The following is a 23,887-nucleotide window of genomic DNA, read 5'->3' on the forward strand; positions in this document are numbered from 1 at the left end:
CCACGTTAGCAGTCACCGACCAAGAAAGGGATCTAGGTGTCATCATTGTTGATACGTTGAAACCTTGTGCTCAGTGTGCTGCGGCAGCTAAGAAAGCAAATAGATTGTTAGGTATTATTAGGAAAGGAATGGAAAACAAAAATGAGGACATTATAATGCCTTTGTATTGGTTCATGAAAGCGTCTGTTTACTCCTTCCAAAAATACTAGGACTAGGGGGCATGTGATGAAGCTACAAAGTAGTAAATTTAAAACAAATCATAGAAACTTTTTCTTCATTCAACATATAATTAAACTCTGGAACTCATTGCCAGAGAATATGGTAAAGGCAGTTTGCTTAGCTGGGTTTAAAAAAGGTTTGGATGGCTTCCTAAAGGAAAAGTCCATAGACCATTATTAAAATGGACTTGGGGAAAATCCACTGCTTATTTCTGGGATAAGCAGCATAAAATGTTTTGTACTTTTTGGGGATCTTGCCAGGTATTTCTGACCTGGATTGGACACTGTTGATAAAAGGATGCTGGGCTTGATGGACCTTTGGTCTGTCCCAGTACGGCAAAACTTATGTACTTATGTACCTATGTAGCTAACACAGTGCTTGACATGCAATTCTTTATTGAATATTATTAAAAAAACACACTCAATTACTTATCTAAAGAAACATCTTTACAATAACCAGGTAGTCCACACCACAATACTTGTGTCCATATATTGTAAAGTTCAATGAAGAATCATACATCTTCTCTCTATCATCTCTATATATAAAAGGCACCACCAACGTTCTAAATGAAGCCTCCAGCCGGAAGTGTGAAGGGGGAGAGATATCCGGTTTCCCCATGAGTGTCTGCCCCGCCCTCGCTCTCTCTAACACAAACAGTGAAGGAAAACACAGCAAAGCACGAAATCAAATCACTCTCTCTGTAACAGTGAAGGACTCAGAGGGGGGAGGGGAGAGAGGGCAGGGACACACACACTCCCACATGCACACAGAAGAAAACCTTGCTAGCCCCCATTTCATTTGCATCAGAAACGGGGCTTTTTTTTTTTACTAGTGATATTAATAATTATCTTTTTACCATTGTCCAATATCACGTTTACTAGATGACGAAGATATGTGACCAATCCTGGATGATACAACAGTCACTCATTGATGGGTCATTAACTTTCTTTATCCGGGTTACTCATGCAAATTAAGTAACCCTATTCCCATCCTTTGGTAACTGATGTGTGTTCTTAAAACTGCAAATTCAATCCTGTTGCCAATACAAAAATAATTCCATGGTGTAACTTTTCATTTAAAAACCACAGTGGCGTATTTCCTTAAAACCACTCAAGCATGTTTCACAAATTGCTTCTTCAGAAGGATACACTACAACACTCTGAAACAAACACTCTGTTATGAGTTACTAACAGTCTAACTATAACATTGAAACTTTTTACACAATCATTTAACAATGTCTACAAACATTTTCCCCATAATATCTACCTGCCTGTTGAGGCCATCACTCCTGGAGGAATACCAAATCCAGAATGCACAGTTTCCAAAAGGAAGGTGACATCATCAAACTCCCATTCCGGTATTTAAAGAAGAGCATACCATTATCTATCCCAATTAATCCCTCTCAATTTCCGTTTAGTCCCCCCGGATACATGGTTCCCCATCTCTCTATATAAAAGGCAACACCAACGTTCTATGAAGCCTCCAGCCGGAAGTGTGAAGGGGGCGAGATATCCGCTTTCCCTATGAGTGTCTGCCCCGCCCTCTCTGTAACACAGTCAGTGAAGGAAAACAGCAGAGCACGAAATCAAATCGCTGGCTCTGTAACAGTGAAGGACTCAGAGGGGGGAGGGGAGAGAGGCCAGAGGGCAGGGACACACACACTCCCACATGCACACAGAAGAAAACATTGCTAGCCCCCCGTTTCATTTGCATCAGAAACGGGGCTTTTTAGAGCACGAAATCAAATCGCTGGCTCTGTAACAGTGAAGGACTCAGAGGGGGGAGGGGAGAGAGGCCAGAGGGCAGGGACACACACACTCCCACATGCACACAGAAAAAAACATTGCTAGCCCCCGTTTCATTTGCATCAGAAACGGGGCTTTTTTACTAGTATGTATATAAAACGCTGTTACTTATAAGGTAATCTATTTGTCAGCATATGGCCAATTCCCTTTACCTGAAGTAACACAACAAACCGCAATTCAGACACCAAACGATTACTTTGTTGCCAATGAGTTGTCAACAGTGCCTCCCTTTTATTTGTTCGAATATTACTAATATGCTCTCCTGTTCTCAACTTTACCTTCCTCACCGTTTGACCGATATATCATAACCCACAGGGGCACGATATCATACACTACCCCAATGACTCACAATCTGTTCTGGAATGTAAATGCAACTGGTGCATGGAGTGGGGTATGTTAACAAATGTAATTTCCATAACATACTGACAATAAATGGATCTGCCACACTTATGACCTCTTTGTTCCTGTACGGGGGTTCTTGGACTTGACAACATTTCAACCAAATTTCGTCCCCTACGATAAGCAAATTTTGGCTTTTCCTGTAAAGATTGATAAATCCCCAACACATGCCAATATTTTAAAATTATTGATCGTATTGCCCTAGACCGGTGATGGCGAACCTATGGCACGCGGGGCAGAGAGGGCACGCAGAGCCCTCTCCCTTGGCACGCGCACTGTCGCTGGTCCATCCACTCTCCCTCCCTCCGAGCACCAGTTCGCCCTCCCTCCCGCTCTCCTTCCAACCAAAGAAGCATCAGGCCGCCCGCCCGTCCTCCCTCCCAGCACCAGGAACCCCCCTCCTCCTCTGAAATTTAAAAAGCGTACCGTCCTACTCCTCGGGGTTAAGGCGGCGTGCGTCGGCAGCAAAACGCGTGTTCTTCGTGCGGCGAGCCTTCGGCCTTCCTTTCTGTTTCTCAAGCTCTGGTCCCGCCCCATAGGCGGGACCAGAGCTTGAGAGACAGAAGGGAAGGCCGAAGGCGCGCCGAGCAAAGAACACACGCTTCACTGCTGACGCATGCCGCTTTAACCCCGAGGATGGTATGCTTTTTAAATTTCAGAGGAGGAGGGGGGGTTCCTGGTGCTGGGAGGGAGGATGGGTGGGTGGCCTGATGCTTCTTTGGTTGGAGGGAGGGCGGGAGGGAGGGCAAACTGGTGCTCGGAGGGAGGGAGGGAGGCAGGCAGGCCTGGTGCTGGGTGGGTGGGAGACTTCGTGCTGTGTGGTGCTGGGTGGGAGGGAGGCCTGATGCTGGGTGGGAGGGAGGCCTGCTACTGGGTGCTGCTGCTGCTGGGTGCTGGGAGGGTGGGAGCCCTGATGTTGGGTGCTGGGTGGGAGCTCTGATGTTGGGTGCTAGGTGGGAGGGAGCTCTGATGTTGGGTGCTGGGTGGGAGGGAGGCCGGCCTGATGCTGGGTGCTGGGAAGGCCTGATGCTGGGTGCTGGGAGGGAGGGCTGCCTGGTGCTGGGAGGGAGGGCATGGGGAGAGGAGGGTGGCTGGACATGGGTGGCTGGAGGGGAGAGGAGAGTGGCTGGACATCTGTGACTGGAGGGGAGTGGATGGTTGCTAGACATGGATGGAGGGCAAGAAATGAAGAAGAAAGGAGGAAAGTAAAGAAATAAATGGAAAGGAAGCCCTGGAAATGGAGTTAAGAGGACAGATAGCAGCAGAATCGGATACTGGGCCAGCATGATCAGAAAGACAAAGTCACCAGACAACAAAGGTAGAAAAAAATCATTTTATTTTCTGCCTTATCTTGCACTGGGTATACTGGAGCTGTAACAGCTTACAGAAATGATTTATAATGGAAAAAAAATCATGTTATTTTTTTTCTCCTATACTAGTATAATAGTTTCAATGATGTCTGTTTATATGCGCCATAGCTGGTGTAAGAGGTGTGGCTATCATAGGGATGGAGTCATATGTGGTGACCCCGCCCATAATGAGTACCGGCACTTTGCGATAAATAATTCGATTTTGGGTTGCTGTTTGGGCACTCAGTCTCTGAAAGGTTCGCCATCACTGCCCTAGACTTAGAAGAAAATGGGAGTATGCATACCATCGCATCTCTTTGCTCAGGTGTGGATGATCTTAGTAACCATTCCCGATCTGCATACAAAGCTCTTCGGTATGCCATCTTTACTATAGCTTTAGGGTATCCCTTTTGTAAAAACTGGGAAAACATACTCGTTGACTGCTTTTTAAGCTGATCTAATGTAGAGCGTATTCTTTTCAATCTTAAAAATTGTCAAACAGGGATGTTGTCACGCAATAATTTGGGAAGATAACTTGAATAATGCAAGATCATATTACAGTCAGTATCCTTTCGGAAAACTGAAGTGTTAAATACTCCCTTCTGTCAAAGCTATGTTGCTATCCAAAAAACTTATACTTCAATTATGCCACTGAACAGAAAACTGAATATTACTATCCACTATGTTTAAATGTGATACAAAATCCTCCAGTTCCTGTTCCGTACCCTTCCAAATTAGAAAAACATCATCTATGAATCGCTTCCATGATATAATATTAACTTCATAGACACTTCCATACACAAATTTCTCTTCAAATTGGGTCACATATAGACATGATATAGATGGAGCTACCACTGCACCCATAGCGACTCCCTTGATTTATAGAAATAAATTGTTGTTCAAACTTAAAGTAATTATGTTTCACTACCATAGAACTCATAGTATTCAATAATTGTACTTTTTCTCCAGTCAAAGAGGTCTGCTTAAGGTAAAAATCAATAATTTGTAATGCAGTTTCTTAGAGAACGTTGGTATACAAAGCTTTTACATCAAGCGTGACCAAAAGTCATGAATTCCCCTTTTAACTACCAGACCCTTGACTATTCTTCTAGTGTTTGGAGATCCTCTCTATTGGCTATTTTCATGTCATCCACAAAAAGGCAAACTTTCCCTTCTAACCCTTCAGAAATATCTGGCACAAATGAATTGATTATTGAGAATGCAGTGTCAGAGTTTCTCTCTTCGTTCATATCTCTGGTTTCAGTCAGGATCTATCAGTCACTTGGGAGAGGCTAAGTGTCATTGTTGGACAAAATCTTGGCCAAACACTGCAGTGACAATCCTTTCCCTATGGGCCCCAAATGGCATCTACTTTCAGAAGCTGGTACTAATGCACTCTGACTCGGATTGTCACATGATGGTTGGAATCCTCTCCCTTTGCGCCTTTTTCCCTTCAGGCCATGAATGCCCACATACATCTCCAGCAACCTAAAAGGTAGCAGCTAGGTTTGGGAATCAAAGCTCAATCTCCTGCATGGCAATGAACAACATTATCATGTCAGTGCTGTTTTTTGGATAAGCCAGCCAAGGATCATTTCTCACCTTTAACAGGTATTTTCTACAGACAGAAAAGGTTTACCTGGGATACAGGCGGATGTCATCATCAGACAGCAACAAGATGGAACAACTCTCCCAGAGTTCACAACTAGTGTAAAGATCTGACTATAACAAAGATCTCGCCAGTACCTCAGTTCCATTGCTAAAGAAACAAATGCAACTCTTGGGAAGGCAGCAGGAACTGTGGGTCTAATCAATCCCTCTGTCTACAGAAAACATCCTTTATGGGTGAGAAACAATGCTTTTCCTTTGACAAGGAAGATGGAGTCAGGCAAAAGTGGTTTACTCTCAAGTTCAGGGCTGCTTATTGTAACTACAATTTCTCCAAAGTAGCCTTGCCATAAAGAAAGATGGGAGAGTTGCCAATGCTACAAAAACAAGTTGGCCAGTGCAACTCAGTTAAATGTATGGTCTTCAATAGTGAACTGACCAAAGTGAAAGTATGAAGTGAGGACCAAGTAGCTTATGGACAAGTGGTGTCCAGCAAAGCAGATTTCATAAAAGCCACGCTAACTGTGGTAGCTCTGATCTCATCCTGGGATGCTGTTACTCTTTTAGGCAACTATTGATCTGTATGGCTACAGTGGCTTTTGGGGTCTCTATGAACTTTAAAAGTCCAAAGCTATCTGAACAGGATTTTGCTTCTGCCAAACACATACAACACAATACATAGCCAGAAGGAACTTTTTTTTTTTTTAGCATAAATCTCACAAGAGAATAGGGAAATTATTTGTGCAGGAGGGGGAGATGGATTGGAAGGAATTTCTGTAGAGTACTGCCCCTTTCTGTGAGGAACAAAATCCAGATCAGAACATCATCTAGGGCACTTTGAGAGAGATGTGGTATGGAGGGGGATAAAGTATGGCCCCTTTGTGGGTCAGAATCCAAATACAGAAATTATAGGGATGAATGAGTGGATTGAAAAAGCATTATACTTGGCTGTTGATAATGAACAGATGGAAGATATTACAGCAACATTAGGCAAATTTGTTGAACATCTTTTTGTAGAAATGAATGAGGTTACTTTGACACAGGTACTAAAACAGTTGGAGAAGCCATATCAGCTACTCTAAGACCAGAGTTGATATCATTTGAGGCAGGATGTCTATACCTCTACTAAAGAGAATGCTGGTGCTGGACCTGCGCTACTGATGCAAAATGAATCCTGTGCTGGGTCAGTCTGTTCATGATCTGCACTGGTTTATCTGTATTAAGGAGCCATTGAGAAGTCTGTACCAACAGAACAAGAGCACTGCTGTTTGGGAGAGTCTCCTTCATGGTGCAGATAGTGTAGACAGCAACTGAGTAGGAGAGGTGCTTTAAGCTACATCTGCGCTGAGCTGTGCTTCTATAGTGCTTTTGAAGAAACTTTTAAGGATTTTTTTTTCAGGCTAGTGCAAGTTTGCAGAAGACATCTGTGCTTAGATGAGACATTTTCATACAATAAATTGCACTAGAATCCTAAAATTCAGCAAATGTAATGAAGATCTGATTGCCCAAAGCTGGCAATATATTAAAAAAAAACAACTTCTTGCTCAATGCATGAATTTGTTTATTAAAATTCAATTTAAAATCCAAAATTACCCCAAGCACCTTAGAATGGTCTTCTAAGACGCTCTCCTAAAGCTAACACAAACTCCTTACATGGAACACTATCAAAATCACCAAACCACAAGACTTTTTGTCTTTTGCTTATTTAATGTTAGAAAATAAGTGTTTTATATACCAAGATCTGATTGTCCGAAGCTGGCGAAATCTTAAAAAAAAAAAAAAAAAAAAAACCTACTTGCTCAATGTTTACCAAAATTCAATTAGAGTCTAAAATTACCCCAAGCACCTTAGAATGAGTTGATTGCAAGCGACATATAAAGTGAGATAGCAGCACAGGGATGACAGCAAACAGAAAAAAGCTATGCATGCACAGAAACTAAATTAATTCTGAGCTCTACAAACACAATGGCACATTGTCTGATGTTACTAACCTGTGCGTCTGATTTATCCTGCTGTTTGTAGAGAACTCCTGTTGCAGTTAGCAGCGTCCCTAAACTCAGGTACCAGTGATAACACTGGAAACCTTAACAGAGCAGAAAATGGAGAAGCCACTGATCTCTAATCCAATGACACTACTCAACCTACTGTGTATGCTGGCGTGAGAGTTAACAGAACATGGATTGTCACTAATGAAAATCCCAATTTCTATCATTTGATTTATACTAGGAACTATATGTGTTCCTTTTCAGTAACTGGGAAGAAATTTACTTTTCGGATGGAGAAATAAATATTAACGTACTTGGGAATCACACAGAGAATTTTAATATTATTATTCAGAGTCTGTCCTGCCATTAATTTGTCCATTACCAAGTAAGATGCCAGCTGTGAAGATACAGTATGCTCTAATCTAATCAGTGGTGTAATGGGAAATGCTTAGAAAGTTGTGATTTAATTAAAGAAGAAGTTATAGGAAGGCCCATCAGTTCAGAAATGCCTCCTTTTTAATAAAACAAATACAATTTAAAGATGGCTTTAATACTTGACCTGTGGGTTTAAAAATAAATGTCTGGTTCCTGTCTGAACAATTATTGTTTTGTCCTTGCAGCAGAACTGAGTAAATCAAATTGGATATGATTTGGATTGAAAATCAAAGCAATTTTTCTGATAGTTGACTAGATGACTTAGAATCTGCAAACCAGATTTGATCAGCAGTGATAAGGCTTGTTCAGTACAGATTGTGCTCTGATCATTTGAGTCAAGTTTCTTACTTAAGAGAGTTATCTTTCAAACTGGATTTGAAAGAACTACAGAAAACAAATTTATGTCCATCTGTTAGTAGGTGCAAGAACTTTCCAGAAAAGGGACAGAAATTCACCAGATCTGGTTTACTGGCATTGGATGAGTATATTCATACAATCTGGCCTCATTGCTTTTTATGGGAAATTGTTAAGTCGCTGTAAATTTTGATCTCAGCAACACAGGTATAGATAGAGACAGAAAACAAAAGTAGCTGATGCAGCTAGCAAGATGACAGAAAAGGCACCCCACCTCCTCTACACTTCCAAAGACCACCCCCCATCTTTTAACACCCTATAACAGTGGTATTTGCTCTGATGCCCTGAGGACTCAGGACCCTAGCAGTAGTATCATGAAACTATTGCTAACAGTCACGGCCACCATTTTGAACCAGAGTCGGCATGGACAGGAGCAACTGGGAATTGCTCTTGTTCGTCCTGCCCTAGTCCTACAGAACATCCTTAAGGTAGGCCCAGAAGAGCCTATGGAGGGAGAGTGGAGGGGATAGATGCTCTTGGACAGAGGGGTCTTGTCACTGTCCTCTGTTCCTGAAATTCATTCATCCAAGTATGTACTGTATTTGAGCTGGGTAGTGGAACCTAAGTTTACCTTATGAGCTGGAAGCTGCACTGGGCATTTTCAGACTTGGTTTGATTGGTAACTGAGGTTACCTGTGTCCTAGTCCCAACACACCCACCCGTAGGTAAACTCCCTTTATATAGGTCAATCAAGGGACAAGTATCTTCATTACACTTAATTGGTCAATCCTAATTCTTGTTATTCCCTCTCATAGTTCACTTTTTCACACTTGTGAATCACATCATTATGACCTTCATTCAGTGCAATATATGTTCTGCTTTAATCCTAAGGCAAACTATCTGGAACCTTAGAGCTTGTCCTATCTGTCTCCAAACATCAGCCTTGAAAGAAGAGATCAACAAACTCAAGAAGGAATTAACTACAATTAAAGAAGCGTCCAGGATTACTCATTTCCCAGCTAATTTACCACCACCACTGCCTCAGAGAATGAAACATCAGAGGAATAGATGGGTCACAGTAGGCTCTGGTAGACTAAGATCTGTGACACAGAAACACTCGCCCTTCCAAGCTTTGCCCCTGTCAAATTCTTTTGCAGCGTTGATCATTATGATAGCGAAAAAAGAAGTACTGTGGTAGAACCAGAGGCAATGAAAATAGCACAACCCCAGAAACATCCCCCAACTAATGACAGAATTGTGAAAAGCAGAAAATTATTACTGCTCGGAGACTCCGTTATCAGAGGCATTAACTTAGCAACACAGTTCAGGGGTTCCAACATAGTGAAATGTCTTCCAGGATCTTCAGCTACAAGATTTACAGACCAAATACTGAAAGTGATCCAAGAAGAGAGCGAGGCTTCTAACGCTGATGTTGTAATTCACCTAGGGACAAATGACCTGGCCAAAAATAGCAAGTTTACAAAACAGAGAGCATTCCAGAAGTTTGGGGAGGGACTGAAATCTTTGGTTCGGACTGTGGCTTTTTCTGAAGTAATTCCTACGTTGGGGAGGGGAGAGGAAAGACTACGCAAAACAGAGGAATTCAATAAGTGGCTTGAGTCTTGGTAAAGAAGAAGGTTTTAGATACATAGGAGAATGGGGTAATATGTGGAAGAATAACAGGCTCTACTGTAATGATGGGCTACATCTTTCTGTGATGGGAAAAAGGATCCTTGGGGAGAAATTCAGACAGTATGTTTCTAGACATTTAAACTAGAGGGTGGGGGTGACAAAAGGAAACAGGGGATTTCGGAAAGTCACCCCCAGAATAAACATGATGGCAGAGGGAAAGGTCATGTAAATATAAAAAATACACCCAAACTCACTAAGCACATGGAAAGCTATGTGCACAAATGCTCATAGTCTAAGTAGAAAGGTTCAAGACTTGCAAGTCCTGATGTTTGAAGAAAACTTGGATATTGTTGCTATTACGGAGACGTGGTTCAACGATTCTCATGAATGGGATGTGACCGTACCGAGTTATAATCTTTTTAGGAAGGACAGAGAGGGCCGAAGAGGTGGAGGAGTGGCTCTGTATATGTTACGCTTCTCCGGGATGGGTCGGTTTCTGTTTCCTAACCTGGCAGCCATCATCCGGCTTGGAGCAAGAGCAGCAGCCATCTTGGCTAGCTCAGGAGGGGGCAGCCATCTTGTCTAAACGAGAACAGGAAGGAACTCCATATCTGGTCGTGGGAGGATCTCCTATGGGGGCTGCCATGTTGGATGCACCTGAGTTTGGTTTGCTCTGATTGCTTCACTATTTAAAGCACTGCCTCCAGGCCTTCTTTGCTTTGGCCTCAATTGTTCTGAGGAGTTGCTGTCGGAGTGCTGTTCACCAGCTATCTTCTGTTCCTGATTTCCTGTGTACCGGACCTTGGTTACTTCTTGGTTTTCGCTTGTTTGCTGCCTGCCTTGACCCTGGACTGTTTTTTTGACTATTCTTGCCTATTCGGAGTTCTGGTGCTGGACTGTGTCTGTATTCCTGCCATCCTGGTCAGCGGCTGTGCAACCCCGCCGGTTCCAGAAGTCCTGGTGGCCACCTGCAGCTGAGGGCTCAACTCTCGGTGAACAGTGGTCGCTTCCCAGGTGAAGCTAGGGGTTGTCTGGCTGCCTGACCGAGTACGGCATCTCTCCATCTTCGCCGTGCTCAGTCGGGGCACAAGGGCTCACACATCTCCAGTCATAACAGTATATGAGAGAAAATATCAGAGCGGCTGAAATGCGGGGAACCTGGGGAAAAGAAGAAACTTTATGGATCGTCCTGGAAAGAGAAGACGGAACCTGTATCCACATGGGAGTTATCTACAGACCGCCTACGCAAGCGGGGAAATTAGACAAGGATCTGATAGAAGATATTCAAAAGATTGGTATGAAAGGGGAGGTGCTACTGTTGGGAGATTTCAATTTGTCTGACGTGGATTGTAAAGTTCCATCTATGGAATCGGAAAGAAGTAGGGAGATTGTGGATGCCTGTCAAGGTGCCTTGCTCAGACAAATGATGACGGAACCCACGAGGGAAAGGTCGATGCTGGATCTAGTGCTCACTAATGGAGGTAGTGTTTCCAATATCCGGGTGGGTGCCCATCTATGTAATAGTGATCATCACTACTGATATAACGGCAAAGGCAGAGTGTGGATGCACAAAACTAAAAGTACTGAATTTCAGACATACTGATTTTGATAAAATGGGGGAATACCTGAAGAAGGAGCTGTTATCGTAGGAAGGCGTAAGAGAAGTGGAAAAACAGTGGTCCAAGCTAAAGGCTGCTATAAATATGGCGAATGATCTTTTTGTGAGGAAAGTAAACAAAAACAAGAGAAGCAGGAAGCCTATATAAGCACCCAATTGTGGAACGCATTACCAAAAGCCATGAAAACCTCGTACAACCACCAACACTTCCGGAGAACACTAGAAACTTATCTTTTTAAAAAGGCATACTCTACCAACCCAACAAATGCCTGATCTCTGCAACACAATAACACTAGAATTGAAAACGCACAAAACACAACTCTCCCACTGTTCAACGACCTTATGTGACTGACCCACATGAACTTTATCTCATCTCAACATCACTCTGTAATTGTATACACCGGAGACTGCAAATGCACCTCCGGTACGATGTAAGCCACATTGAGCCTGCAAACAGGTGGGAAAATGAGGGATACAAATGCAACAAATAAATAAATAAATATATAGTTCTCCAAACAAGTAGCTGAAAAAATAAGAACAAAAGAGGCTTTGTTGAAGAAATACAAAAGAACCCAACGAGAGGATCACAGAAAAGATTATTGGTTAAACTGAAAGAAGTGAAGAGGGAAATATGGCTAGCGAAAGCGCGAGCGGAAGAAAAAATGGCTAAAGATGTAAAGAGAAGTGACAAGACTTTTTTCAGATATATTGGAGAAAGGAGAAGAGATAGGAATGGAATTGCGAGACTGAAAGATAATGAGAATGGCTATGTGGACAGTGATCAAGATAAAGTGAACGTGCTAAACAATTATTTCTCTTCGGTGCTCACGGAGGAAAATCCTGGAGGACCGCGGTTGGCTGTCGAGGGAACGTCTGGGAAAGGAGTGGATACTGCACTGTTTACGGAAAAAAGAGTTTATAAATAGTTGGAGAATCTGAAGGTGAACAAAGCTATGGGGCCGGATGGGATACATCCCAGGATACTGAAGGAGCTCAGAGAGGTCCTGGTGGGACCTCTTAAAGATTTAATAGATATTTAGAGAGGAAAGAGGTTCCGCAAGATTGGAGACAAGTGGATGTGGTCCCTCTTCACAAAAGTGGAGACAGGGAAGAAGTGGGAAACTACAGACCGGTAAGTCTCACGTCGGTGGTAGGAAAAATAATGGAGTCGCTGCTGAAATAAAGGATAGTTAACTTTCTAGAAACCGACGGGTTACAGGACCGAAGGCAACATGGCTTTACCAAAGGAAAATCCTGCCAAACGAATCTTATTGATTTTTTTGACTGGGTGACAAAGGAACTGAATGAGGGATGTGTGCTAGATGTAATCTACTTGGACATCAGCAAGGCCTTTAATACGGTTCCCCACAGAAGACTCGTGAATAAGCTGAAAGGGTTGAACTTAGGACCGAAAGTGGTGAACTGGATAAGAAACAGGTTGACCGACAGGTGGCAGAGGGTGGTGGTAAATGGAATCCGCTCGGAGGAAAGGAAGGTGAGCAGTGGAGTTTCTCAGGGGTCGGTGCTGGGGCCTATTCTGTCTAATATATTTGTGGGAGATATTGCTGAAGGGTTGGAAGGAAAGGTGTGCCTTTTTGCGGACGACAGGAAAATAGCCAATAGAGTGGATACCCTGGAGGGAGTAGAAACGATGAGAAGGTATCTCTGAACGTTAGAACAATGGTCGAGGGTCTGGCAGTTAAAATTTAATTTATTGATGGACTGTCACCCTTACCTTAACTTATCAGTACACTTCGTGGTGGAGAAAAAAATCCTCAGTATTGCCACCCAGCCAGCCCAAGAATTACAGGCTATAAGGCGTAGGCCCAGCGCTCCATCATATCTCTCAAAAAAAAACTCCACAATTACTCAGTGTCTTAAGGTGTCTCACAGCACCCTTGTGATTAGGTTCCTTATACTGTGACAAAGAAGTCCATGTATTTCTTAGAACACAGTATATCTATGAACTCCATATTTGTTCCATTCTGTTCATACAATATACTATCTCTACAGTCTTGCTAGTTATCAGTCCCAGTGATTACAGCTCCTAATCACTTAGCTTCAATCCAGTCACTGCTATGTTTCACTGCCATCAACTTCACCGGCTTAATATTGTGTTCAATTCTGGTCACTGCATCTCAAAAAATATCTGAAGTGCGGTCGCACCATGGAGCGATACTAAGGCATTATAACGTCCTCATTTTTGCTTTCCATTCCTTTCCTAAAAATACCTAACATTCTATTTGCTTTCTTAGTCACCGCCGCACTAGTTTTGGTCACTGCATCTCAAAAAAGATATAGCAGAATTAGAGAAGGTACAGAGAAGTGTGATTGAAATGGTAAAGGAGATGAGATGACTTCTCTATGAGGAAAGTTAGAGAGGCTAGGGTTCTTTAGCTTGGAGAAAAGATAGCTAAGGTGGAGATATGACAGATGTCTATACAATACTGAGTGAAGTGGAACAGGTAGACATGAATCACTTGTTTACTCTTTCCAAAAATAAAATAACTAGGGGGCATGAAATGAAGATACCAAATAGTAAATTTAAAATAAATCTGACAAAATATTTCTTCACTCAACGTGTATTTAAACTCTGGAATTCATTGTGAGAGAATGTGATAAAAGAAGTTAACTTAACAGGGTTAAAAAAAAAAAAAAGGTGTGAATAAGTTCCTACAAGAAAAGACCATAAGCCATTATTCAGATGATCTTGGGAAAATCCACTGCTTATTCCTGGGATAAGCAGCACAAAATCTGTACTCTTTTGGTATATTGCCAGGTATTTGTGACCTGGACTACCCACTGAAACAGGATACTGGACTTTCAGGTGCTCTTCACTCTTTAACCCCTCTAAAGTCGGTTGATCTTACATCTTCTCATCAGAAAAAAATCCTAGTTTCACAGTGGTCTTTGTCTCCTGAAGCATCAACTAAGCAAGTCCCAGTGGATTTGGAAAAAATGCAAAAATAAGGCTCACTTAAAGGCCTTTAAACGCAATCTTAGAAACTACATCCCTGAAAAGCAAAAGCCCAATATTTCACTACTCGCCTTAAGACTTAAGATACCAGTCTGTTTCAATAATTAAATACATTGAAATTCAAGTCTGTTGGTGTTCTAAAGAGGCAAACAATTATGTGGAGTATCTAATGGATTCTACTCTTGGATTGCTATGTGATTGAGGATTGCAAAGTTACAAATTTGTGCCACTTCTCTACTTAGTAGAAGAGTTCATGCAACTGCTTGAGATAAGTTTCAAGATTCCTCTTTATTTGATACACCACTCATCAAAATCAATATCTAAGCAATTTACAGTAACATCTCACAAACTAAAATTAATTGAAATTAAATAAAAATGTATTTATTTATAGCATTTATATCCCATATTATCCCACAAAACGTATTGTGTACCTGGGGCAATGGAGATTTAAGTGACTTGTCCAGAGTTGCAAGGAGCTGTAGTGGGAATCGAACTCAATTCCCCTGGTTCTAAGGGCTACTGCACTAACCATTATTTTATTTATTTATTGAGATTTATTATACCGCCGTTAACTATTATCACAAAATTAAAACTATTATCAAAATTAAAATAAGTCACTCTGCTGTCCTTCAGCCTTCCAAAACCACCCTAGGCCCCGCACTTCATAGCTCGCTGCAAAAACACAGTCCTCATCAGTTCAAGAAAGGAAGAGAACCAAAAGCCTTCAAAAAAGTAATAAGTTTAAAAATTACATTTAAAATTACTGAAAGATGACTCATCTTGAATCCAAGGGAAGAGCATTCCAAAAGGTAGGGCCAGAGCTCAAAAGTGGAAATTTATTTATTAGGATTTATTTACCACCTTTTTGAAGGAATTCACTCAAGGAAGTGTACACTAATAAATCAAACTTCCATAGCGTCCCTCTGGACTGGCCACAGCTGAACTGATGGGTTGTGCACACCTTCTAGCAGATGGAGACTGAGAACAATGTTTCTTGAGAGAGCCAATAAGAGCTCAGTTCAGCCCTATCAAGTCTCAGTATTCTCCAGCAGGTGAAAAACGTGGTGAGCCGTTCAGTCTCATTTCCTTTACTTACTATGCATATATACATTATTTCCTTTTGTCTTTATTTCTCTCTGTGCGCCGCTGGGGGTAATTGCTGGCCGAGGCTCAGACCTGTGGGGGTTTCTTTTGCCTTGGGAGTGTACACTCAGGTGGCCAGGTCCCTCCTCCCTTCTCTCACCCCCAGCCTTTCTAGTGCTTGCTCTGGCAAAATTAATAATCCATTCTGATTTCAAGGCTGGCCTACATGCCTTCGAGGGAAGGGTGCTGTAGTGCAGCAGGAGGCAGTACATGGGGGTGGGGGGGGGGGGGGGGAGGCTACCAAAGTTGAAGGAAGAGTTATTAATTTCAGAGCACTGCAGCAGTTCTTTAAAATAAAATAAATAAATACCAGCTGACCAGCGCACAACTACTCCACTTTCTCTTCCTGCTGTTTTTTTCTGTGTGGCTGGTTCCCCGAACAATTAGAGCGCAGATAGCTTGGCAACCATGTCGCACAAACTGCGTCGATGTACAGTGTGTGTACTTGAGGTCTCGACAGACAGTATTTAGACCATTCTTCTAGCTTCCGCAGATCCTTTTTCATGTTTTCCACTCCCTCCCTGGTGTCCACTCTGTTACAAATCTTAGTATCGTCCGCAAAAAGGCAAACTTTACCTTCTAACCCTTTGGCAATGTCACTCGCAAATATATTGAACAGAATCGGCCCCAGCACCGATCCCTGAGGCACTCCACTACTCACCTTTCCCTCCTCCGAGCGAATTCCATTGACCACCACCCTCTGGCTTCTGTCCGTCAACCAGTTCCTAATCCAGTTAACCACTTCAGGTCCTATCTTCAGCCCGTCCAGTTTATTCAAGAGCCTCTTTTGGGGAACTGTGTCAAAAGCTTTGCTGAAATCTAAGTAGATTACGTCTATAGCACGTCCTTGATTTAATTCTCCGGTCACCCAGTCAAAGAATTCAATGAGATTCGTTTGACACGATTTCCCTTTTGTAAAACCATGTTGTTTCGGATCTTGCAACTTATTGGCTTCCAGGAAATTCACTATCCTTTCCTTCAGCATCGCTTCCATTACTTTTCCAATAACCAAAGTGAGGCTTACCGGCCTGTAGTTTCCAGCTTCTTCCCTATCACCACTTTTGTGAAGAGGGACCACCTCCACCGTTCTCCAATCCCACAGAACCTCTCCCGTCTCAAAAGATTTATTAAACAAATCTTTAAGAGGACCCGCCAGAACCTCTCTGAGCTCCCTCAATATCCTGGGGTTGATCCCGTCCAGTCCCATGGCTTTGTCCACCTTTAGGTTTCCTAGTTATTCATACACACTCTCTTCCATGAACGGTGCTATATCCACTCCACTCTCATATGTACTTTTGCCAGTCAATCGCGGTCCTTCTCCAGGATTTTCTTCTGTGAAAACAGAACAAAAGTATCTATTCAGCAAATTTGCCTTTTCTTCATCAATATCTACATAGCGGTTCGCAGCATCTTTCAGTCTCACAATTCCCTTTTTAGTCATTTTCCTTTCACTAATATACCTGAAGAAATTTTTGTCACCCCTCCTTACATTTCTAGCCATTTGTTCTTCCGCTTTTGCCAGACGTATCTCTCTCTTGGCTTCCTTCAGTTTCATCCGGTATCCCTCTCCGTGTTCCTCTTCTTGAGTTTTTCTGTATTTCTGGAACGCCAACTCTTTAGCCTTTATTTTCTCAGCCACTTGCTTGGAGAACCATATTGGTTTCCTTTTTCTCTTGCTTTTATTTACTCTCCTTACATAAAGGTTTGTGGCCCTATTTATAGTTTCTTTCAGCCTGGACCACTGCCCTTCCACTTCTCGTATGTCCTCCCAGCCCATCAGCTCCTTCCTCGGGTATTCCCCCATTTTACTAAAGTCAGCATGCTTGAAATCCAGGACTTTAAAGTTTTGAGTGACCGCCCTCCACTTGAGCCATCATATCAAACCAAACAGTTTGATGGGCACCCACTCAAACATTTGACACACTATCCCCATTTGTGAGCACCAGATCCAGCATCGCTCCCTCCCTCGTGGATCTATATAAAGTGCCGCACGGATTGTACCTCAAAAGCTGTGGTCTCTATGATCACATGTCCTTGTGGTCTCTGATATATAGGGCAAACAAAACGTATGCTAAAGACACAATTAATTGAGCACAAGCACGGTATACAATCTGAGAAACTACACATGCCTCTATCTAAACACTGTGTTAATATGAAACATACATTCAATCAATTACGATGCATAGTGATCGAACAGCTGATTAACAATGGGAGACGAGGAGATATTTCAAGAGTTCTCCACCAAAAAGAACAAAGGTGGATATATTGTTTACAAACAGTAAGTCCCAAGGGTCTGAATGGACAATTAGAATGGGAAGCATTCTGAGAGAGAGTCAAGATGGCGGCACGCTTTCTTCGCGGCTGAAACACCTCGAGCTGAGCTGCGTGAAATCTTTCCCCCCATTATGCCTCACACTAAGCGGAAGGGTCTGGTCAAAGCTGGAGCCTCAGCGAACAGAACCTCTTCTCCTTCTCAGACCAGCATCGAGAAATTCGCCGTGAGGAAGCCTGATCGAGATACCGGAGGGACTCCCGCTGCCACAGGAGGAGAAGAACCCTGTGACTTGGGATTGGATACCACCTTAGCGCAATCCACCGCCCCCGCCCAAAGGCTTTTTTTCTTCGCCAGGAATAATTGCACCGCAAGTCGGTGATACATGTTCCTGGATGAGAGGCTCGGAGGAAAATCAAGCTGACGGAGGTCCGAGGCCTTTGGGCCTAAGGGCTGAAGGAAAATCTTTAACAACAAGACCGGAGTCGGTTAGTTTGGAGAGCATATGGGAAGCTCTCCAAAAGTTAGATACCAAGCTGACCAACTCTATGGCGGAAATAACGACTTTTGTGAGTACTATTGAAACTCTTTCTAAATCTTTTGAGACTTTCAAAATAGACTCTACTAATCAAATGAAAGCTATAAATGTAGAGGTGAAAAAACTTCAAGATGTTTCTACTATGACTATTAAGGATAAAAATGTGACTGATAGAAGAATTGAGCAAATAGAAAACTTTAATCGCAGATTAAATTTACGCTTCTTAAATTTTCCTTATACGTTTGGAATTGCACCATTAGGTGTTTTTAAAAAATATCTCATAGAAATATTGGGCTATTCCCCTGAACATATACCGCCAATTAATCGCATTTTTTATGCGCCTACAAAAAAGATCCCAGAAGCAGACTTGGATAAAAATCCTCAACAACTTCAACAACTTGATGAAAGAGATCTAAATTTAAATCTGTCAGAGATTCTTGACTCATCCATGTCTGAAAACTCTGAAAGGAAGACTTTAATAGTCTCACTTGTTTTTGAACAAGATGTAGAAGCTATAAAAAGGCTTTTCTTTCGAAAATCAAAGACTCCATTCTATGGGAAACAGATATGGATGTATCCAGATGTGACCAGGCAAACTCAAGAAAGAAGAAAAGCGTTCTTGACCCTAAGGAAAGAAACACTAGCAATAGGAGCTCACTTTTACCTAAACTATCCTTGCAAATGTGTGATTAAGTACTTAGGGCTTAAATATATCTTCTTTCAACCAGAACATTTAAAAGCTTTTGTTGATCTTAAAAAGTTGGGAAAGGCTCGATATCTTTTTTTAAGTTTGATTGCCAATACAATGTTTGTTCAGGCTTATAGTGTGCTAAGCTATATTCATTATTACTTATTATTTTTTTATATATCTTCTGATAGCGTGACTCTCTCCCCATTATTAGTGGTCTAAAGAAGGCTAATATTTTTTCTTCAAATGTTTCATATTATTATGTGAATTAATGTAATAATTAATTGGATAGCCTGTATTGCCTATTCAAGTATTTGTGCTTGTAATTATAGATTGTTAATAAAGTAAAAATTAAAAAAAAAAAAAAAAAGAATGCGAAGCATTCTACTGATTGATGTTGATCAACAATTTAATTGTAAAATATGATGTCATTATAGGGAGGAGCCATACCTGAGGGCATCCTATATAATCAGTCGCCATTTTGTAGCCATTAGTTCGCATTGATAAGAAGGGGAATCGGGTTATTTTCTCTTTTGTTTTTCTCCTGACGAAGTAGCGAAACAGTCCTATAACTGTCGAGAAATGTGAAATGCAGCATTATGGTGTTGAATCCTTTTGGAGTCGGAGTGAAAGTTGATTCTGGCTGAATAGACTACATAATTGGAACTAACGGATGCATTGAAAATAAGACTATAAAGATATGGCACGAGACCACATGAGAAGCTAAGTATTTTTTAAATGCCGATTTTTGACAATTTGTAGTTTGTACCTTTTTGACCTCTTATCTTCTTACCAGCTTTAGAGTTTCAGCGGTTATAGTTAGATATGGTTCTAGCACTTGATTCAAAATTAATTTAAAAAATACACCCTGTAGGCCTTTTTTGACTACAGACTTTTCTCTCAGTTAGATTTTTTAATTTGAGAGTTTTTTTCTGTAGTTTTGTTTTTGGCCGGGGGTGGAGCCAATGATGATAGCCATACAGTTGGTGTCCTAAATTTAAATGGTACCCTGGGCTTATGAGGCTATTTGTTAATAAATAAATAATACTAATGTTTTAAGTGCAGAACTAAGATCTAACAATTAGAGCAAAAATATATGTTTTAGTTCCTGATTGGAATTGCTCAATGCAGTTAAATATTTTTGGAATAATGGTATACTACCTGCAATGACAACATTGTACTAGAACATTATAATTGGTAGTGAGGGGTAAGGCAAAGTTGTAACATATAGATGAGTAAGAAAGTAGAAAGAATTAGAAAGTAAGGTGATTGATTTGAAGAAAGTTGCACATGAGGTCAGAGAGATGGTTAAATATTATCTGAGCTAGGGTAGGAGTGGATAAACATGTCCCGCTGCAGTATGTGCAGCCCGAGTCAGTGTGTGTGTGTGTGGTGTGTGTGTGGTGTGTGTGTGGTGTGTGTGTGGTGTGTGTGTGGTGTGTGTGTGGTGTGTGTGTGGTGTGTGTGTGGTGTGTGTGTGGTGTGTGTGTGGTGTGTGTGTGGTGTGTGTGGTGTGTGTGGTGTGTGTGGTGTGTGTGGTGTGTGGTGTGTGGTGTGTGTGTGTGTGTGTGTGTGTGTGTGTGTGTGTGTGTGGCCATATCTCAAAAAAGATATAGCGGAATTAGAAAAGGTTCAAGGAAGAGCGACCAAAATTATAAAGGGGATGGAACTCCTCTCGTATGAGGAAAGGCTAAAGAGGTTAGGGCTCTTCAGCTTGCAAAAGAGACAAATGAGGGAAGATATGATTGAGGTCTACAAAATCCTGAGTGGTGTAGAACAAGTAGAAGTAAATCGATTTTTTACTAGTTCCAAAAGACTAGGGGACATTCAAGGAAGTTACATGGAAATACTTATAAAACAATAGGAGGAAATACTTCTTCACTCAATAGTTAAGCTCTGGAACTCTTTCCCGGAGGATGTGTGCTCTTAACAGCTGACAATGATTTTTTTTTTTGGGGGGGGGGGGGGGGGGGGGGGGGAGTTAACTTCAATGGAGTGTCAAAAACCCAGAAAAGCATAGCCAGAATGTGTATGCAGGACTAGGAATTCCCTCCTCTAGACCAAGGAGGAGACATTGGGTATTGGAGTGCCCCACAGTCAGATAGCAAGTGAGTAAAGATACCTCTCCATGGTTAACCAAGAGCATACACAGGGCTCAAGGATTCACTGCCCAAGAGGAAGATGAGAAAAGTTGAATTCAGGGACACAGATCTTCTCACTGTACTCAGACCAGCTAAAGCTGAACTTTCACAAAATTACTTCCTGAAATTATCACCAGTTTCCACTAGGTTTCTCTAAATTAGATTATACTATGAATGCTGCATCTTCTTTTTTTCTCCAAATTATATTAACCAGTTCTATTACATTTAGTCAACATTTATTTAGATCAGAAAGATAAGCACAATAAATTGTGGAGATGTCACTGCCAAATTTCCACAGAGAGCTATCAATCAGACTGTAAATTGTTTGAGAGTGAGATTTCTATAATGTCTCAGGCCTGCATTTAATCTAGTAATTCTGGTCCTGCATTTAAATTCTAGTAATCATCTCAGCCTATTATTCATGTGATTTTTTTTTATGTTGTTTGCTTTTATAGCACTATGAATATAAAGGATCTATTTCTCATCCCAGAGCTGTAGAATTAAACTGCTCTTAGTTTTAAATGCCTACACATTAAACAGAAAAAGGGTACTGGAAGGCAACTAAACAAGTGACTTCATTAAGAAGAGATGTGCAACTGTATGATACAGAGAAAGAAACATTAAGATATTATGATTACAAAATAAATTAGTAGTACTGAAGACTTATGTCTGTATTTCTATTGTCAGTGCTCAGAGCCAGTGCTACTTGTTTTACTGCCTTGTGTACATGACTACTGAGTCCACCCTCCCCCGTCTCCTGCCCCCAATGGATTCAAAGTAAGCTATTCAGGTCCTTCGTCCATTCCCTTTCTCCCATCCGACAATTTTTAATGTCCCAGCAGTGCTTACAGGAAGACGGTGATGTGGAGTTAGGCTACCACATCTCCATTAGGTGAAATCTAGGGCACTTGCTCCCCACAGCCCCAGTAGTGAGCAAGCAGATTATTTGGGGAGGGAGTGGTTATTCGGTGGCCTGTCCGTATGGAAAATTGTAGTAAGCTGAACTCTAAATGTAACACACAAATCAAAGAATGTGATTTTGGTAACAAAAAATTATTTCAGACCCAGAACAAAAAGTTCAGGATAGCAGCAATGTCTTTCATAGGAGAGAATTAATTATGCACCAGGAAAAGTACAGCTGCAAGGACTATTGTAGTGGTCTACAGTTGGGTGCACTGGATTTTTGGTGGGTTTTGGAGGGCTCATTGTATGAAATAAGGGATTAACAGTGAGATGAATACCTGGAACCTTTTATGTGAAATCGACTGCAGTGCCCCCTAGGGTGCCCCATAGCTCTGCTGGGATGTGTGTGTGGCCAGTCTACTAAGAATGGTGGCTCCTCCTACATCCTAATGGCTTGGTTTTGTGAATTTTACACTGAACCTTTTTTTTTTTTTTTAATGATCCAAAAAGAAATGGCCATTTTAGAAGCAAAAAGATATAATGTTTTTCTGTCTCGAAACTCGCTATTTTTGCTACTTGAATTTGAAATGTTTTGAGTAAAACATCCAAAGTCGGATTCAAACATCATAATGAAAATGCCCCTCCACACTAGTTACCATCCTAAAACTTAAGGGATAATATCCCTATGGGACAAGTTTTGTGCATATGGCACTCATGTTCTAGAGTATCTGAGTTTAAAACGAATGCCGCTGATATGGCTCAAAGATATTTGCAGCGAGGGTATCCAGTCATCACAGTAAAGAAAGCCTATAAAAGAGTGTTGTATGTACACAGGGAATGGATGCAGAGAACTCAGCAACATTCCGATCATAATGAGTTGGTATGTGTACTACCTTTTTCCTCCAGATCGCATTCTATTTGTAATGTAATCCGAAAATATTGGAATGTCTTAAGTGTACATTCACATTTGCAGTATTTCCCTAAATTTGTGTTTTGTCGTAACAGGAACTAGCTGCAATAGCACACAGGTGGTGTACTGCATTCAATATTCCCGTGGTCTTTATCTGGCAGACCCACTGAAAAATTAAAGTGCCTATAGCGGAACATATAACTAAAATTAGAACACAAAGAAAGGAAGCACCTTAGATGGAGCATTGGATGCAATCTCAGTATAATATCATGGATGTGTGGTTTGTAGTGTTATTACAAATTGAATCTTCAAGGAATGGTGATGTCACAAGCATATTAGTACAGAAAGAGCAGAAATGTATTTATGGAACATGGTTTATCCACGAGAGTTGAATAAAAAGGTTGAGTGGCATAGGCGTCGGTGACTCAACTGTCTGGGGAGGCTAAGGTGGGCAGGGCTAAGGTGGGCGGGGTCAAGTAAAAAACCTTAGGGGTCAACACCTATATCAACAGGAAAGGGACAGTAAATGCATTTTTAAGCACAGTACAGAAGAACCCCTACCAGCTGCTTCCCCCTAGTACCTCTGTAACTGATGGTATCATGCACACTGAGTACACTCCAGGGAATTATGTACCAAAAAATTTAAAATAATACAATATACTAAAGAGAACAGTATGTGCAATACTATGTGCAGGTAGTATTAACACTTGGCTATTGGTCAGTCCTAGCTCCTCAGTCTAGCTTACTCCTATTGTCCATGTGAACAGTGATGTATTCTAATATAAAAATAAATTTATTTTTATTTACCTTTTGTTGTCTGGCCAATATTTCTCATTGTGTCAGTCCCAGTCCTTAGTTTCTACTTTCCTTGGTCTTCTCTTAGCTCTCTTCACTGGGTTTTCTGTCATTTC

The 23,887-nt window shown here is 41.5% G+C and overlaps 1 protein-coding gene across 1 annotated transcript in view; it reads right to left on the reverse strand.

The window, feature by feature from the left end:
- The window catches only part of SIL1 (SIL1 nucleotide exchange factor), a 696,897-nt gene that overhangs the window by 555,002 nt on the left and 118,008 nt on the right, over positions 1-23,887 (reverse strand). The window lies entirely within an intron of this gene.

The sequence above is a fragment of the Microcaecilia unicolor genome, chromosome 8 (assembly GCF_901765095.1).
Source record: "Microcaecilia unicolor chromosome 8, aMicUni1.1, whole genome shotgun sequence".
Taxonomy (NCBI): domain Eukaryota; kingdom Metazoa; phylum Chordata; class Amphibia; order Gymnophiona; family Siphonopidae; genus Microcaecilia; species Microcaecilia unicolor.